Source organism: Anopheles aquasalis, chromosome 2 (assembly GCF_943734665.1).
Source record: "Anopheles aquasalis chromosome 2, idAnoAquaMG_Q_19, whole genome shotgun sequence".
Lineage (NCBI taxonomy): Eukaryota > Metazoa > Arthropoda > Insecta > Diptera > Culicidae > Anopheles > Anopheles aquasalis.
Window position 1 is genome coordinate 69,660,647 of NC_064877.1, and position 20,000 is coordinate 69,680,646.

Here is a 20,000-nt window from a genome sequence, read left to right on the forward strand (position 1 = left end):
CCTGTCTCGACGCCGGTTAGTATATTATTCACGAGGATCACTGTAGGACCACGTGTAGACTGGACCGGAGACGGAGCCGTACGGTGCAGTAATTGGTATTGATAGCGATTGAACATTGACATTGATACACTCGCTCACTCCGAGCCGGGTGGTCTCGGTCTGTCTGCGCCCTTACAAATGTCCGGTGTTAGATTGATATTGATTCTGGCCCGACCTGACCAGAAGTGTGTGTTATCGACCGTGCTGCAGCGGCAGGGGATTGGATTTTGGCTTTCGATAGGAGCGAGCGCTCACTGCCGTGTCCCGGTTGCGTTGTGCCCAACCCTCCTCGTAATCTACTCAATCCAACCCCGGATCGTTGAAGATCATTTCCGCGATACTCAAATTAAGACCGAAAAACCCGGGCCAAAGATACGACGGCGCGCTACGGTAGATGCTGCGCCGGTCCGCGCCCTCGTCCGGTCCGGCATCCGACACGAGAGAGTGACGCGCGCGACAGAATTTGGTTTGGAAAGAAAATTTCGTTTAATTAGAGATAAATGAAGATCATCTTTGGCGTGGCCGTCCATCGGATGGATAACGGTGGATCCTATGATGGGGTGAAACAGCTGCGCAGCACTGCATGCCCGCGCGATCCGGGTGACGGTTGGCTGACAAAAGAGACGACGCCACCAGAGGGGCTCAGCGACATGTCAACGGGTTGTACGACTTTTTGGTTGCGGTTCCGGGCCCCTCACCGTGCAAACGAATTCAGGCGAATCTTTTGCCAAAGACTGACATTGCGGTGGTCGCGCAAGGGTTCACTTTTAATTAGGTGTCATGTTCGGCGATTCATTAACAGCTTTGCTCGGGTGGAGCGTGGAGTCGTCGCCACCGTTGTTGTTGTTGTTGTTGTTGTGGCCAGTACACCGGTCAAAACACGGCCAGTATAGCAGAGAAACGAGTCTCAACTTTGCTCAACTATTCATGAAGGGACGAGACGGTGCGAGAGGGTTTTCAATCGAACGATTATCCTAATAATCGTTCCGAACTGTCCCCATCCTTGGTTTGTCCAACACAATTTAGGCAAAATAGCTTCACGATCCCTCTCTCTTTCTCTCTCTCTCTCTCTCTCTCTCTCTCTCTCTCTCTCTCTCTCTCTGGGATGTTCATGCTGTTGCATAGTGAATGAGAAATGGTAGCTTCCAATTAATAGCGGGATTGCCGAAATCTGGCCGGCCATTGAAAGCAGACTAGGCGGAACCATAAACCCTTCTTAGGCGCCTCCATTGCTACGGAGCCGGAACAGCGTAGTCCACGTGTTGGCGACGCATTTGCGGTGCATCAAAAGCTGCTCGAGCTACTGCTTGTTGAAAACTATTTTCACGTCGCCAATTCTAACGTTGTTGTCTCTCTCCGTCGCTCAGCTTGCCGCCGGTAATAGCTTGTTTGATTTATTTATTCTTCGACAGGCACGATCACTATTTATAATCTCGTTTCCCCCCCCCAGTAGTTTTATTGGATCCGATTTATTGTTTCCACCCCCTGGCCCTGCTAGTCCCGGGGAGTGTATGTTGGGGCGCCAGCCACCTCTTGCTACTGGGTGGTGTCGCGTGTGCCACCTCCCACCGTCTCGCGTGGGGTGTATGTTTAGATGTTTTGTTTCTTTTGGGCTTTCTAAATTTAAATGGCGACGAAATTGGACGACGACGATGGGAGAGGGAACATCCCCCCCTTTTAGGACATTGCTGCACTCACACTATTCAACATCCTCCGTTCCCGTTCCTCTTAATTCGCTGTTTCCTCTCTCTTTAACGGGGATCAAAGGGCTACCATTCGATCAATCGACTAAGCTAATCTGCTGATCAACATGATCCCTTTCATTCTGCTGCTCATCCATTTAACGATTTACGGATCATTGAAGCTACATTGTCATAGATGCGTTTCCCTGACAGCAAAACTGTCAAACAGACCCACGAGGCTGGTATTGCTTTGAGTAATGGTTCTTTCTACTCCAATGACATGCGGATCAAAACAGATATCAACTAAACCGTGAACCGGTGTGGCACCCAATCCCTCCTCTTATCAGAACGAACCACAGCAGGTGTTTGGAAAATCTTGTTCCGGATTATCCTTTCCTCACTTTATTCGCAGCAGCGCACCCACCCACCCGCCCACCCACGGACACCTGTTTCTCATTAGGCGCACAGAATCACCAGGGGCCAACACACTCAAACATTCGCTAACCAGTAATTGGCCGCGTGCGACTGGCCACCTATAAATATCCATCAAAAGTGCCAAACAAACGTGAGCGCGACAGACGGTCATCACTCACCCGAAACCGTGAATCCGGCGGCGGACGGGGTGTCCTGTTGGGTGCCCCCCCCCCCCCCCTCCTTTCTGAGACCTTAGGGGAAGAACAGAAGAGTGGAAGCTACCGGGCGGCGCCACACATACCAACACTGCCATTGAAGGCGAGGATGGTTGGTGGAACGAAAACGAAAAATAGAACCTTCCAAGCCAACCAAACAACAAGCCGCGCGAAAAGGGAACTGTAAAGCCGTAAGTAATTATCTTTTGTCGTTGTAAAGCTGCCGAGCAGAAGCTGCCGAGAACTAAGGGTAGTAACGAAGGGAAGAAGAAGGGTACAGGAAGATCCTCAAATGGCCATGAGTGGGAAGTGATGGTGGTTTTGAGATTTTCTTTTTTAACATGATTTTTCTACTTTCGCCTTTCGCTAGTAGCTGCGCGGTGCTGCCGCTCGTGTGGGTGCGGTAGTAGCTGCGTTGGGTTCTGCGTTCTGTGTAAACAATACAATGAGCACGAGGCGAACGATTGTCGGGCGTCCTTCGCGCTTTTTTAGAGGGCCACCAGCGGCGTCACCGTCTCGCGAGTTATCCGTTGAGTGAAAAGTTGCTGCAGGAAAGAAGTCTCAAACAGGTCTCGCAACAAATGCGCCACAGAATACAAAACAAACACGATCGTATCATATTAGCGTAGATAAACATTGGCTTTCAATCAACAATTGCAGGTTTTTTAACAGATGTATCAAAATAGAGTGGTGTTCTTATTAAATGCTAGGGAAATCGATAAGCCACTGTTAAACCGTTGTTGTTAATTAAATAACAAAATGTTTAATGTCATGTTGGCTTATTTTCGCAGTAGATAAAAATGTCAAAATTGTTGTTACTCAACAGTGCAAGTAGCTATCAAAAAACCTCTAGTATTGCAATCATTATTTCTCTTCAACTGAGAAGTTATCTTCTGCGGACAAGACCGTCATCTATCTAGGGATTTGTTTGTTTTGAATCATTTTTGTTTAATTATTGGTTAAAAGAGCACAAATAAACAAATATAACCAAATTGTAATTGTACAGCTTTGGATGATAATTTAAGCAACTTCAATAGGAAAAATGAATGATTGAAAAATGAACTGTTATTATTGAATATTATTGAATATTATTATATCACTATTATTGAATGAACTTTTAATGTTGAAGACGCAGAAATCTCGACTAAGAACCTTTCGTTCAACGTATTTATCAATCCGATCCGCTAAACGCTTGCTACTGAGCGGATGATAGACGATCCTTTGAGAGTATTCCACAGCAACGCTCTCCGTTTCTCCATTTCTCGACACAATGAGCTGGCCACCAGAAGGAGAAAGTAGTTCGTTTTTTGTGAGGAATTTTCACACGATTATTAAACTCCCAAGGCCAGATCGGCATAGAGAAGGCGCCGCATGTGTTTCCTTTTCTTGCAGTAATTAACACCAACATGGCGAAGAAACAGAGAAAACCGCTCATAAGTTTGTTTTCCTGCGAAGATTCTTTGATATCTCTTTTTGGGGCCACCATCAAAGCGCAACTAGAACTCTGTGTACCTAGGGGGAGGAGGGTCACCATTAGAGCGTGCGCGCCCTGACCTTTATCCAGCTCCCAGTGCGACGGTGCGGTGCTTTAGAAAGGTCGAAAGGAGTTTCGTGTTGTCCAAGGCAGACTTCCGAAGAACTTTGCGCGCCAAGCGGAAAGCCGCAGCCAGAGAACTAAAGCAGCGCGTGTTTACATGTTTCACTTCGATAAAACTACGCGTTCCGATGCGTTGGGTGCCCCATGCGGAGGGCGCGAGCGCGGAGGCAGCGAAAAGATGATAAACAAAAACTGATGCCACCGTAAACCCGTGACGAGTGTGCGGTGCACGTGACTGAACTGAAGGGGGGGCCGCCCATCACCACCACGCTTGCATACCATCGCCGCGCCTCTTGCGCTCTTTCCCCTCCGCATTGCGCGGTGCATCTATCTCCATCGATCGGGCGCAGGATGCGCCCCCCCCCCCCCCCCCCACCCGGGCTTCTTTTCGATTCGGTTATGCTGCTATCTTCTCCACCGCGTGACCGTGAAACAACCGGCGGGTGGGTGGTGCGCGCATTGCTGATTGCCGGGGGGCGGGGGTAATTTAATAGAAGCAAATGCTTTGACCCCGTGAGCACGCCCGCGATTGGAACTCTGGCGTAGTTGAATAAGAAATTTAGCACGATAGCGACACACAGCAGAGCACACATAATGAGTGCGGCCGGCGGTGCAAGGCAAGGCGAGAAGCTACCACCAAACTGGCGTCTGGCGTCCGGGTCCGAGTCGTCTGAGTGCCTCGCGCGCGCTCGCAACGCTCTCGATAAGCGTGCGGCTTGGTGGCGCCATACTGCCGGCGCCTAATTAAATAGGCGGAACACACGGTGAATGTACACAGCAGCGACGCTGACGCATGCTGACGTAGTGGCTGGCCACGTTCTACGACGTTCTACTATACGAGAGACGCGATACGCTACTAGGCGAGCAGCTACAATTGTACCTCAATCCGCGATGTACGCGCTTGCCTTGGCGTGAAGGGTAGTATTGTTTGACAGTAACGACGACAGTGACCGGGTGCGGCGTCATTAACTGAATTAGTTGTTGCGCACCGCCCTCCGGTGGATCGCGCACTAGAGCTTTAACTGGTCACAACCGACCGATCGCCTCGAGATGACTTTCTTCGGTCAAAACATGCGAATGGTCCTGATGGTGGTGCCCATGTGTTTTGTTGTGAGAATGACCCCGAGACCGATCGAAAGTTTACTCAATCAGCGCCATGTGACAAGCTCTCGGTGTGTATGCGTGTGATGTACATTGTCATGTCAATTGTTCTTTTGATGCATGTCAACCCATTCCCCGAGGGATGATGCAGCTACTTCTGATGACTTTCTTTCACCAGACGACATATATCTGTCTGTTTATTGTTCTGTAGCTCGTGATAAAGTGAGCTCGTCATCATCAAATGAGCGATATCTGCAGTGGCACCAACTTAAAACAATGCAATTCGAGTGTTTATTGAATTTTCCACGCAGTGCATCACATGTGGCTGACAGATGGAAGGCCGGACACGGCATCGGAAGCCATTTTAAAGGAGCATCGGTCAAGAGGATTACTTTTGTTAAGACCCTCTTCCATTGCATATTATTTATAGGTAAATTGAACCGCAATAAATTGGCGGCTCGGTTGTAAAAGGCGACGACGACGACGCACACCACTGTCCACCTACAATGTAGTCCTCGATGACGCCCGTTACGCTGGGTCGTGGTGAGCGGCGCAACGTAAATCACAGGCCACTCACTTGAGCAGCTTCTGAGGTGAACCTTCGCCACTAGAACCGCACGAGCGAGCGAACGAGAGCGATATTTGTTTTTATCAGGCAGACTAAACACCGGAAAAGCCATCCTTCGCTGGGCAGCGAGCAATCTGCAAACAGTCACAAAGTAGCGATCGACAGAAGCATTTCAATGTCAAGCTGACAACCCACCCGGGGGGCTGGGCCACCCCCGGGTCTTCACTCCACGACGCTGACGAGACGTTCGGTTTGTTCGATGAAACACTCGAGAGCGCGCAACTACACTGTTCCGAGTAGTTCGAAGAGGTTCGTGTTACACAATAACCTCCCCCCCTTGCGATTGGCGCCAAAATGGAGACGCCCAGTGGCGGCAGGTTTTTTTTTTGTGGGATTTTAAAACAGTAACTCGCCAGCGCCGACAGAGCCGCACCAGCGGCGGGGAGCAGCTAGACGCCACCAGTTCGGTTCGGTTCATTAGATCGACAGCAATGGTCGTCTCGTCATCGAGTCGCTGTCTCTTTTTGAGTCCCAAAAACGGGACGGAATTTTAGATTAGATTTGCTACATTAATTTCCTCATTGCCAGCGTTTGTCGCGAACCGCTCACGCGTTGCTAGCAGCAGCAGCAAATCGAGTGGAGATTAGCATAACGAATGAGTTGATAAGCTTTAACAGACTGGCGACCAGGAGCAATGGAAAAGAGACAAATCGGAAGCAGTTGTCTTTATGACTTCCAGTACTTCGGAGGAGTCCTCCTCCTTGGCGTGGGCGACCGTTGATTGGGATCTAAACTGAATCGAAACAGCGAACAGAACAACATCATTCCGAATCATGTGTTGTGCTGCCAAACATCATCACGTAGGTATGCGGAGCTGGACGACGATGATTCATAAGCAGCTCTGGCCTGGGTTCTTTCTCTCTCTCTCTGTGTTCCATTTCATGTTCGCCTCCCAAAAGCACAATCGATTGCCTGCCTGCCTAGAGAGCAACAAACACAATGAACACAGGAGCTGGGTCACCAGCAGGGAACCAAAAAGCAAAGCAGGAAGCATTTGAATGCAATTAAGCGTTGAACGTGGGTAACGGTCATGTGCTGAGACCACGCGTCACCTAAAGCATATTAATTCCTTACCAGTGGTGCCGGGCTCGCACTTCCGATGAGTCATGGATTAGGCCTAAGCGCGACACAATAACATTATTGTTGCATCGAAATAGCGCGGCGGTCGGGTCGCACCATGCAAATACGCTTCCATTTTTTAGCAAATAGACTTAGATTTCCAAAAAACATATTTGGAACCGCTTCACCGAACCCGGTATGTTAAGTAGGTTGCTCTGTTACACCACAGGACGGATTTCGGTGCTGGTTTGAAAAGCTTTTCAACGCACACAAAGAGGAACCTCTAATTTACGGTCGTCCGATCGTTAAAATGTAAAATAATGCGCTGGATACGCTGCGTTAATGTCTTTTGCTGCATCTAACATCATCCCAGGTAATGGGATGCCAGGTTTCTAGAACCGAAACTGACTCTTTGGCAAAGGGAAGAGTTCCGATGGTCGAAAAGCTTCATTTCGCAACATCGCGTACACCGAACAGCATACTGGTCACCGCCGCGTGTATCCAAAAGTGTGTCCCCTTGATATGTTTTCGGCTTATAAATATCACTTTCAAACTGTTAAAAAGCAATTAATTTTAATTGACTCACCCTCATTAAACAACCCCCCGGTTATTGATGGAGCATTATAAGAGGCAGCCGAAAAGGGGACACAGAAACCACCCCGAAGAAGAAGCGCTTTATTGTCACCCTGGGCGGTGGGTGGGAGGCAAGAGAGAGGGCCACGCGCATTTGTCCATTTGACAGATGCTGATGATGATGACATTGTTTCGATTTTCAGCTGCTCGGTTGATGTTGCGCAATCGTTGATTAGTCGCCTCCTCCCCCTGGCACGAATTCAAATAGAAGAACGTCAACAATCGCGCCTCGGTACGATCCCGGTGGTTCACTATCGAAAGGCAGTTCTAACGCGGACTGCTGCTGAGTGACGTGGCGTGGAGCGTGGTATTTGAATTTAGGCCAACCCCACCACCAGCAGCAGCAGCAGCAACCGCCACATGATGATCGCGATCACTCGAAGCGGCAGTGAGGGCGCGCAGTTCGCGTCAACTCAAAGGCATCAATCATTGGCGCCAATGTCGTGTGTCGCCACAGGTTTTTTGGCCGCCCAGGGGGGGAGAGGGAAGAGGGAAGGGTCGTTCTCCACCGCATCGCGAAAGATAATAAGCCGTGAAAACCGATTTTCCACCTCACGGTTCCGCCGCCACCACCGAGAAGACCTCGATCTCTCGCTCTTTGGGAGGCCAAATCGTAACCGGGCGTAGCGATCACGAGTGCTTAGACTTATCCCACCAGAACAGAACAACGGCACATTGTTGTGTACTGCGAGCGACTGCTGCTGCTGCCGCCGCTACGATCGCCTCCGATGGGTGGTCATGGTTGTTTGGTCCACTGACTACTGCGTAGTAGCGTGAGACACACGTCGCGAGACATCGCCAGCATGTAGATATTTATATATGTATCCATCAGACACGTCTGTCGCTCAATCGCTTCCGGAAGCAATGGCAAAGGCAGCAGGGGCAGCAGCAGCAACGAGAGCCTCGGGCAGAAGGTCTATCACGACGGTTTCGCTTCACCACCAAACTCAACCTTTATGAGCGAACCGTTATGAGGCGCGCGCGAGGGCAAAGAACGTCCTAGAAATGGTTTGTTTTTTTCGGGGTGGGCGGGTAAAGAGGGCGGTGGTATGGGCGGAGAAGGACGCAAACGCACAAACCACGCAATCGCAATCACTGTTGGAACGAACGCGACGTAAAGTGCGCACCCTGGGCCTCGAGGGGGGGTCAAGGTGAACCACCGGGTTTTTGCGTAAAACTCGTAAAATATTCTGCCCTCTGTTGGCCGAGGGGGACCATCAAACTTCTTCTAATGTCTGTCTTTGGGGGCTCATGTGGCGCACTCTGTTTGTTGTCGCGATTTCGCGAGTTTGTCGTTCACTTCTCGTGCTTTCAAGTCAAGTAGCAAAATGGCGTCTCAGCAACTGAGTGCAACAGCAGGAGACGCAACAAAAATCCTCCTCCTCGTTCTCCTCCTCCTCCAACTGAATTGATAGTACTTGGCCATTCATTCACGTGAACGCCACTCTCAATTGGCGAATAGACACATCTCGCTTGCAATCTCTTGCTCCCAAACGCACACATATGCACACAACAAGTCGAAGAACTGTCCCGCTTATCGCGCTGAGTCTTATCATCGACGACGACGACGACGACGACGACGACGACGACCGCGAAGCGATGCCAACCCTTTTTCAACGTCGCCGCCGTCCGCACCGATACGTGCCTTCTCCGTACAATCGGACAAAGCGCCGCAAGTGCTTATCAAAACCGCGTACCGCGACCACCAAGCGCCTCTCGGGAGCGGGAGAAGGAGGACGCATGCTCTAACCTGTGTGTGCTCTGTGAGATGAGCGTGGTGTGTCCGCCGCCGTCCACACGTTGTTCATCCCCGTCACATCATCATCATCCCCGTTAACATAAACAAACCCCCGGGAATCACCTCCCTCTTTTTTTTTTTGAGCGGAATCAAGAAGGTGGCCGGTGGCCACGAGGAGATGGATTGGCAGTAAAAATTCCCGTTAAATTCAGCGACGGAGTTTTTTTTTTCTCTTCCTTCGGTCGTCCTTTTTTTTTGTTTGCTGTCTTCCCTCCCTCTCGTATCTCAATCGAGCTATGCATCGAGCATGTTTTGCATATTTGGCGGTTTTTTTCCTGGCAAAGTGTGCTCCATCAGGTGATGATAATGTGGTTCACCGTGATACGGGTTTTGACTGAACGGGAACGAGGACTGGTACGCGAGATACAGTGAAGTGGAATTTGTTTCATTCAAGACGTACACGAGGCGGAAACCTGAGCTGCTGCTGCCAGTGTCCGTGCACGGTTCGCATACCTTGCGAAGAGGAGCAGAGCGAAGGGCGGCACCACGTGCCAGCCAGCAGCCAGGGTGCACCGACGCGGTAGGTAATACGATCCGGGACTAGGCCACCGAGGCCAGACGATCGGCGCATGGTAAATACAATCGCATCTCTCGCGGATAGAGTCTAGTGCTACGGTGGCCGCAACGTTGCTCTGTTATTGCCAAGTCAAGATTTTGCGGTCACGGAACCGTCACGAAACCGTGCCCGCCTCCCCATCCACACTCCACGGGGCACGTCCCGATGATATGCAGCGTGCGACATACAAACCATTTCATTCATGTGCGGATTGGATTTGTGGCGTATCTCGTCCGAGCGTCCGAGTGTCCGAGTGAAAAAGGGATGGATTGTGCGTTGTTTGGACAGCGATGACGATACGATACAAAAAAAAAAATCGCCAATTGGACCGTTTCGAATCGCAGCGCAAACATCGTATCCCTGCCCTGCTGTCTGCCTGGTTCGACCATGGAGCAGATGTGGTTTTGTGTCTCTCGAAGGTCGATAAGGGTGGCGCCCGGTCTGGTAGGCGTGTTGCAGCAGTAAAGCAAACATTACAGGAACGCAGCACCGCGAGATTCGCCGAATGTTTTTTTTTTTTTGTATCATGAATGGAGCGAACCGCGCATTACGCAGAAGAAGATCGAGCCGCCGATCAGGGGCCAAAAACCAGGGAAGCGAAAGGCAGAAGGACACGCCGACGCCGAAATTCGCATAAAATGTTTTACAAATATAAATAAATCTTCACGCGTTTAATGACGCATGCCAGATCACCACCACCATCAGCACCAGGAGGTTTCATGTCAGCAAAAGTCCCCACCGGCAGTTCATGCGGCTACTAACCAAGTCAAATGATGATGATGATGACGTTCGAATTTCGATTTTTGTTTGGTGCAGACAAACCAACCGAGCAAAATGTGCTCTCGAATTCGAGCATTTGAATGGGGGAGGGGTTTGGGTTTGTTGTGTTCCTTCTGTTCCTGCTGCAAAATCAGATTGGCAAACCACCCCACACCGCCAGCACACAATCGTCATCATCGAGCTGCATATCATACGGTGCGCCGTACAGGAGAATGAGGACGAGTGTTTTATGTTTGCACACTCTTTTTAATGCTAAATCAGCATGCCGGCGCTTGGTATTCTCTTTCGTTCTTTCTGCGCCTTCTCCTTCCAATGATTCCAAAAGGAATTAGAACGAAAAACACATACAAGAAAGCTTTTGGTCGGTGAGTTAGAGACTCTTAGCACACAATTTAAATCCACCAAAAACAAACGCAAACGAAAGTGATGACTGAGCAGCAGCAGCAGCAGCAGCTTAGCCACACTAAATGCTACCTCCGCAATTCCATCAATCATCCACCACTCGTTTGAGATTGATTTATTGGGTGCGTGGTGGAGGAAGGGGGCGGGGCGGTACTTGAGAGAAATTAAACTCGATACATAAATCATAATCCCTTCATAATCCCCCAAGCTTATTTGTATAGCGCAGCATTAGTGTTGCTGTTGCTGTGCGTCAAGCGGTAGTGACCCAGCCGCCCCCCGATCGTCGTCGTCGTCGATGATCGGTTTATCTCCGGATCTAATTTCGCTTTCAGCGCTCGGTCGCAAAATGTAGTTCAAGAGCGCTGAGCGTCGTACGAGAAGCTGTGATGCTGGATATACACTCCACACACGCGAGGAGGCGGGGTCTGGGGGCTTGTTGGTGATTTGTGGAGAATATTTTCAAAGATAAGTCAGTCATGTGTATTAATTTGTTGTTGGCAGTTTGACCGAGACTCTTTCAAGGGCCTTCTCTCTTTCTCTCTCTCTCTCTCGAGTGCCTCAGTTTAGCTGTGATGGAAGGGACTCATCAAAGATAAAACATTCAGGCTGATAATGTTAACCAGAAGATGTCGAGCACACTGGGCCAGCCACAATGCGCATCTCGTGACCGCGTTTCGAGAAAGATCGTAAAATCCAATCGTGAAATCCATTACGGGTTCGGGCTGCAGCCGTGGACAAATTTAGTTGGAATTTTGCGCACCCCAAATCTCGATGCAGCTGCTGTCAGTCATCTTTCGCGGCAACAAGAGGCAGAGAGAACGTGGCCACTGATGCCCCCTTCCCTAATGGTGCATCATCAGTGACCAGAGCGCGCCCATCAGCACACAGCTTGTTGTTCTGTGTTCTCTCTTCGTGGTAAGAAAAAAAAGTTGTTAATTTCAAGCACCAATTTGCTCCACATCGTGATGCGTCTCGCATTGGTCATTGTTCAAGGTGAACCCTACTGCTGCTGTTGTTGCTGTTGCATTGTAGCACCCAGAAGAGGCTACCGCAGTGCCCTCCCCCGATGGCGAACCTGTCTTGTGCCGAGACAAGAGTGGAGGTTATTAGCACCATTTGCTGTTTGCAGGAGAGACGGCGCTACGCTTTCGCAAATGAATGCACTTGTCACCTGGACAGGGAGGGAGGGAGAGAGAGAGAGGGAGTGGGTGAAGTGCGAATGCACCACACATACTATCGCTTCTTTCTGTGTCCCTGGAGCTGGAGATTTATTGTGACACATCGCAGCAGAAAGCACTGCGTCCATGACAAATGTGTGCCCCCCTCTTCTTCGTGTGCGCAACGCGGTCCGCGGTGCAAATAATGATAATTACGGGGCGCTCGCGCAAGCCGAGAAGCCGAGAAGGCCTTAGTACACGGCTTATAGCAATCCCATCGCTGTTCGAAATGCGTCATAGACAGGGGGGGGGGGGGTCACCATTGTGGGTGAGTGCGTATCGTGACTAAGTTATTGCCGTTTGGCAAGAATTACTTTCTTTCTTCCGAATGATCGTTTATAGTTGCGTTGCAGCAGCAGCATCTGCCGTATCTTGGTGCTTGCTAGGAGTCATAATGACGTTCGCTCTCTCTCTCTCTCTCTCTCTCTCTCTCTCTCTCTCTCTCTCTCTCTCTCTCTCTCTCTCTCTCTCTCTCTCTCTCTCTCTCGAGGCCCAAAGAATGAAGACAGAGTTTATGACACTAACGTGTTTCCTCCAAAGAGGCATGTTAAATCACTCGAAGCCGAGCTGCCACGGGAGTGAAGTAATTCCACTTTACGAGCATTTCTCGCTGATGCTAAGCTCCCTTGTCCTCTCCCCCGACGCCCGTGCACACAGCTGGTTCGAAGTGGAATTCTTGAAATTTTGCACAAGACACGAACCATAAATCACGATCTAACCGCACCGCAAATGGGAAGTCTTCGAACGCTGTGCGATCGTTCCCGCGAGGAACCCGCGATTCCTAATCCTCCGCTCCGCAGCATTAGTTCGTTTATGTAAAAGCCGATCGCGAAGGAGAGATTCGGCGAGAGTTTTTAGAGGACGTCAAGCCAGCGCCCCCAAGCTGTCATCGTTTCGCAATACTACTAACTATAATCTCTCCTTCACCACACGAATCGTCATCATAAAAACGAAGTGACTAATTGGGAGATTCGGGCAGAAGATACGATGACCTACCACCGGCATCATCATCTCGTCTCACCACAACCCAGAGGTCAATGACGGAAGCTGCTTGGTTGCTTGCTTGCATGTCGGAAAGGACAAGGCGTGGAACGAATCCAACGAGCGAGCGAGTGAGCGAGCGAGCGACCGTGGCTACCTTGAGCGCGATCGTACAAGGCAACTGTGCCCAGGGGGAAGGTTGCCCACAACCGCTCGCACGCACATACCCCGTTGGCGTTGGCCGCCTATACGTAACCGGCTGAGCCGTAGCGGTAATATCCAGATTCGGAACCAGTTTCACCCGAGAGACCGCCAGCGAGGAGGAGGAGGAGGATAGGATTGTGTTGTGTCCGTCGTCCCTCGTTGCTGGGCCTGAGCTTCAATGTCTTATGCTAAACGGGCACCGGGAGAGGAACTGGAGGTGATGCAGCAGATCCTTATACGCCTATATAGTCGCTGCCCGAAGATGGAGAATCCTGGGTGCGAGTGGTCCGAAATGGTCCGGCCGGTGGTACCAGAAACTAGAAAACGATTTGAGCGTCAACGACAGGTCCCACGAGCCATTCAAACATCATTCAAGCCTGTCATGGGGCGCGAGAGAGACCTGCATCCTGATGTCGAACCGAAGAACAGGTCCAGAGCATTGTCCAGTACACTAATTACAACGAACTTCCGTGTATTCCCACCCAGACTGATGGCAATCTCTACCACCACTAAGCTGCTGGCGAAACTAGTGTGAAAGCTGTGTTTACGATTGCGGACCAAATCGGGGGGGGGATTGGATTGAAGAAACAGGCCCGATTGGAATACGTGAAGTGAAAATTGATAAATGTTCAACGGAGGTATAAAAACTAAAATTTATAACTCCCATGCGCCCCGCCCGTGCGGCCATAAACACGATGCACGCCCCTAAACTGTGCGACCAGCAAACAGCAGCAGCAGCAGCAGCAACAGAGCACAGCGCGCCAGCTCTCCTCTATCTCATTTCTTCCTTTCATTAAGCGATTAATTTCTTCTTTCTCCCAGTCCCGGTCGGCTGGAATCGTCGTTATTAAAATAAACTATTAATTGCTAAGACTATAAATTGAAATCGTGCTCGATCTTGTCGGATCGGTGCGGAACTCGTGCGAGAAGATCGCAATAAAACGTCGAGGAAGTCGAGTAGAGACGATGACGATACTACACCAGCTTCCAACCCAACAGCAATCGGCAGTCTCGCGCGTGGTATAAATTATGTTTGTTCACTTCTCTCCAGGCTCGCTGTGGAGAAATTAGTGTTTGCTGGAGAGAGGGAGGTTCGTTCGAATTGGCGTACCGAAATGCCGTCTGCAAGACACACAATCAGCTGGTCTATCAGCTGTTTCAATATTTAACAAACGAACACCACCTTCTTTTGTCTGCCCTTTCTTCTGCCGCCATACTTACTTTCCAATCGGTCTGTTGGGTGCTGCAATAAATGCAGACCATGGACAGCAGGTTGCAGCGCAGACGAGCATGTGCACGCATTAAAGGTGTAGCCGCTTGCAACGACACCAAGCGATAAGCATATTAATCTAGGCAAACAAAACACCACACACCAACTGCAATGTCTGCAATCTGCTTATCAGTCTCGGCAGAGGTATAGTTGTCTGGCTGGGCCAAGCTGGATGGCGACAGCAGGATTTTGCGTAGGATTAACCGATTGCGTCCGTAGGTGGTATGCAACGCTGCAGAAAATTCCCTGCCTTTGCATCGCGCATATATTCCGTGTACCGGAAGGTTGAGATTATTGCGATACTCCGGAGAGTGTGCGCGTGATAACGATGATGACGACACATGGTCACCCACAATATGGTGCGCAAAAATAGTGGAAGGCCGTTACACGTTGTTGAAACAATTGCCAAGTGACGTGGTGCTAAGTGACGTGCGAGATGATGATGGTGTCAATGTCGTACAGGCGCGCACAGCGTCTGAACGGAGTGAGCTCGAGTCGCTAACGAGGATACACGTAGGCTCTAAATGGACATTGACACACAATGCAGATTCGCGCGATACAGAACCAGTAGCACATCACCATGACCCTTCTTTCTTTCTGTCCGTTGACGATATAACGAGTTGAAGGGGTCACCGCGTGGAAAAAATAGAAATCCCTTCACCCAGGAAATCACCTTCCGGTTCTTCCGGTCCGGTTCTTCTCCGGGTCCGGCAGGGGCACAGGTCGATAAGCTATTCCCCGGAGGCTGCTGCTCTGCCAAGATACCCTCCTGTTCATGCATAGGTTCATGAGATCCGCCGTTCTATTCGTATCTCGCCCATCCATTTCCTGACCATTGGGCCCAGCCCGTCCCAGACACATTAAGCCGAGATCTGGATCTGGATTCCTCGCCAAATGCTGCTGCTGCTGCTGGTGCAACGGCATCCCAGACGGTTTTTATGACGCTTCCAAGCTGATGCCCTTTCCTTTCTGGGCCCACGGGTTTTATCGAGAATGTTTTTTCCGTCAAGCCCATTGAGTTCCCCTCTTTTGGGGGGATAAGGGGGACCCCGCCGTCTACATGGCCTACACCAACCAACACACAGAAACAGCGGATGGAGATGGAGAGCGCCCCGTCTGGCAGCAGTCCGGTGGGAATTGGATCGAACGCGAGAAAAAAAAAGAAAAGAGCGAACGAGCGGTACCGATTTGGACTTTGAGATGGGCGCGAACGTTTGTTTTGAACGTTGGCCACCGTTTGGCGTCCGGCCAAATTGTAATCGACGCTCTAATGCTGTCCCCGGGCCAATGGGCATAATAGGTCGCAGCGTTTGGCTTGGAACCAGAGGCCTCTAACGATCGCAATCCGACAGTTCGCGGAACGCGACGTTGTCGACATCGTGGGACCCTCCTCCACGTGGATGTCCATAAAATCAATGGTGGTGGTCGTCCACGGCATACAAAAGGGGGGGGGGGGGGGGGGGGGGGGGGCGCAGCAAAATGGGCAGACCATCAAACTCAGACTCCGACAGACAGGCTGGCTGGAACCGGACTGACTGGGAGGAACAAACATAGAATTTCGAGCGAATTCAATTTGTCTGACGCACAATGATGGCAGCAGAAAGGAGATGTACAGAGTCAACCTTTGTAATCGGTTGGAAAATATGCGATGATACGGGCAACGTTGTAGAAGAGAGAGTTCTAAGTAGCGAACCCTCGTAGTAGTACCCTCTTTCTGTCGCTGTCGAATCATCTTTTTCAATCAAGAACAAAACATCCATTTTTCCAAGCATCTCGCAATCAGCTTACACATGGACTGTGACGTCATGGAAGTTAGCTACCAGACCAGCAGAGTAAGAAGAGAGTGAGGAGGTTTTTTCGACTAATGAAAAGAGAATTAGAAACACGGACACGGATTGTAGTTGTGCAAATGTATTTCTATTGTGCCAAAAAAGGTAATCCTACAACCTCTCTCTTTCTATAAAGTGCTCGGCCAAACTAAAAACCAGCAATACCAATACGAGAAATAACACAAAAAAGCAAGCAAGCGGTGCATCCCGGGGTGTAGTCACACGGTTGCGCTCACCGAACCGGAAAGCAATTCCAATGGCCTTGACTTGTCACGGGCGCGCCACCACTGCAAAATTCCACCACTCCCTCCCAAAGGGGGGGGGGGGGGGTCTGTTCCGAACTCTTTCGCACTCACACCGTCCGCGACATGCGATTTGCGGAGGTTTTTTGGCTATTTTTAACGCCGCACTTTGACGGCGGACGGAAAGAAGGTCTATTGTGGGGTCTCTTTTCTCTCTGCTTCTCTTTCTCTGCCGTGGTCGGTGGGCTGAAGCCGCTAAATATGGTGAAACCGGATTGCCGGCGAACCTCATCACCAGCTACGATGGCCAAGTACTACCAATCACTCTTACTTGGGTATCATCTTGCTCCAGGAATGGAGGATGAGGACTTCCGCCGCCGCAGCAGCAGTAGCATCATTCCATTCCATTCCACTCCACAGCAGGAAATCATGAAGTGAACGTTCCATTGGTGTTGGTGAATGAAATGTCCTACACCACAAGTTCAGATACAAGAAGTTCCATTGTCACCGTGCGTCGTAGGCAGGATGATTAGGTGTGAGGCCCCAGGAACTGTTCGCGCGAAACGATGTGCGATCCCCGTCAGGTCGATGACGACGACGACGACGACGGAGTACCAACCACCAGCACCCGGGGTCCGTGTCGCAGTCATCATCACCATCATCATCATCATCTTAGGGGACATTATTTTTAGACGGACCTCAGAATGGCGACAGACCTGCGACGACGACATCGCCATGCTCTCCACGAGACAGTAGACATCGCAGCGACACCAAACACACCACCATGGGACATCATTATTGCCGGCTTCCCTCCGACCACCCACTAACTACCACCCACCACACCCCCTTCGCACTCTATCCCACGAAAGCGAGAGTTTTGGGGACGATGTTTTCATGCAAAATTTACGCTCGCCAAACATAACGTCCTCGTGGTCGTCGTCGTCAGCGTCGCAGGCGTTGGCGCAGCGCGGAACATCATTCGCACCTCTCTGCTCATCGTCGGCCATGCGTGCTAGCCGGGCCGGGCACGGGCCGGCCAGCAGACGGGGAGCGAATTTCGATGTCGCTTGTCACTTCCCGCTCCCTTTGGCGGCGTGGTGTCCACCGTACCCGGGCCGGTGGAGGGACTTGGAGGAAGAGATTTGAAATTTTACAGCCTTGCTACCCGCCCATTATTGGCCAATTAAGCAGGCACGAACGAACGTAGAGCATAAAGGCTTCGCATTCGAATTCACATGATTCCGCCGCCGCCGCCGCCGTGCTCCTCTGGATATTTATAGCCGAAAGGATGGGAGTAGTAGGGGTCACTCTATTAGTGAGCAACCGGTCAGCTGTTGCTGATAAAGAGCGTACCGCCTGGCCGACAAACCAGGAAGCGAATGCAGCAGCACCACCACAGCCACTCGCCACTCACTTCTCACCCACGATCGATGCACGACGCACGATCTGCTCGTTCGCATTCGCTGCGCAACAATGTTGCCGGCCAGGCCTTCACATTCCACGATCGTCGTCGTTGATCACTTGCAAGGGGGGGGCGGCGGCGGGTGCCCGCAAGGCAGCCTCTCTCGCCGTAGTGCTAGCGAAGAAGCGTTCATCATTGGCGTACGACGACCTTTCTCCCCTTTAACGCTCAAGATGACAGCTGGCGGCATCGCATCGCCCAAGACGCCACTATGCGCTCCGAGACAGGCTTGGTGCGCAGGCCGGGCGCTGCCGGAGGGGCTAATGCATACAAATTCACCACCGATCGATGCACTCAGAGAGATGACGAAGTGATGGTGCTGCACATTGCTAGCGGTGAAAGAGCGCATTAAACGAAGACTGCTGCTGCTGCTGCTGCTGCTGCTGCTGGTGGGTGATCGCTCTCCAGCATGGGGCATTATTGTCCGTCGTTCCACTTGCCACAAACATCAAACTTCCTTCTTCTCCTTTTTTCAAGCCTCCATCCAAGCAGTCAATAGTACTGGGGTCATAGGAATAATTCAACGTGCGCAAAACGAAATGTGGAGGATTGCGATGTTTATAAATCACTCATTGAATGCATTCTTACTACGCTACGCCTACGGGAAGGAAGGAAAAGGGTAGCTTAAGATCAGCTTCAGCGAGGGGGGAGCCACAACACCAAGATGATGATGAAGGTTTGCGCGAGCCGGACTGGAAAAACCGGACCGGACGACAGACAGAGACAGTAAATTGGTCGACCGGGACGACGATTACGGCGACGAATCGCTTTGCTCTGGGGGGGGGGGCTCTGTGCTCCCCCTGCGTTCAGCTACGGATCGTCGTTACGTTTAATGCTCGCTGCTCTCCATTTGCTAGACGAACGCGTAGGCACACCGGCTGTGCAGTGTGCTTGGCGTATGTGGCTCCCTCCTCTCCGACTTATAAGCTCCTTTTTCCTTGCTTTCGCTGCAAATAAAGAGTGGAAACTGTTAGGGCTAGTGTACCGGTCGAGGTGTGACTGCTAGCGCGCACCACCAACGTCTAAGCTCATCATTCGGGACATTTTATTTACGATCAGTCGCCGTTCACTTCCTCCTCTCGCATCCATTATGGGGATCGTTTCGGGCTTAATGTGTCCTGAGCGAGTTGGACAGGCTCATCATTGGTCGAGGCGTGCGAGAACTGCGCAACATCGTTCACTAAAAGTACTTTTGCAACATCTGTACCGAAGGAAGGAGACGAATCTGAAATCATATTACCTTGCACCAGGGGGTGAACAGAAAATTGGAATCTCGACAACACCTCGGAACGGCCTCGAGAACAACGAAGAAAGCCAATCTTCAGGCGCATCATACCACCGTAGTGTCATCACACAACGGAAGGCACATCAACTGGATCGGAAGCTGCATGGGGGTCACAAGAAGGGTTGTCACCTTGCACGCCAGATACACTCGTGCCAGAAGTGATTTGTAGTGCGGGGAATAGGAAATTGAAAATAAATCCATTCCTCAGTCGTCACTGTAACTTCATTTGCAATCCGCTTCTTCTTCCCCTTCACCGTGGCCATCCAGCGGGCGATGGATTCGTAATCGAAAAGCCAAAAAATCGATCGAAACCCTAAAGCTGCACCAGCCTCGGTCCTCCTCTGATCGGGAGGAATTTAGATGCCCAATCAGCATCAGCTGCATAAACCGTGGGGTGCTGCAGTGTTGGCCTAATTCCACGCCAAAATCAAACCATCATTGCAGCACCAGCAACATAAAAAAAGATGTTATGCAGACGAAGCGATACTGCCAATGATTGCTGGCCACGTTCACCGAGAGATGTCGCGCGATGCCATCAGTCATCGGTTGCGATCGGGATTAGTATTCCGTTCGTACTCTCGCTTCAACCGTCCTTCAGCAAAGTAG

At 50.8% G+C, this 20,000-nt stretch overlaps 1 protein-coding gene across 6 annotated transcripts in view; it reads right to left on the minus strand.

Annotated features, from left to right (window-relative positions):
- Positions 1-20,000, minus strand: part of LOC126571081 (nuclear receptor-binding protein homolog) — a 55,873-nt gene that overhangs the window by 9,748 nt on the left and 26,125 nt on the right. The window lies entirely within an intron of this gene.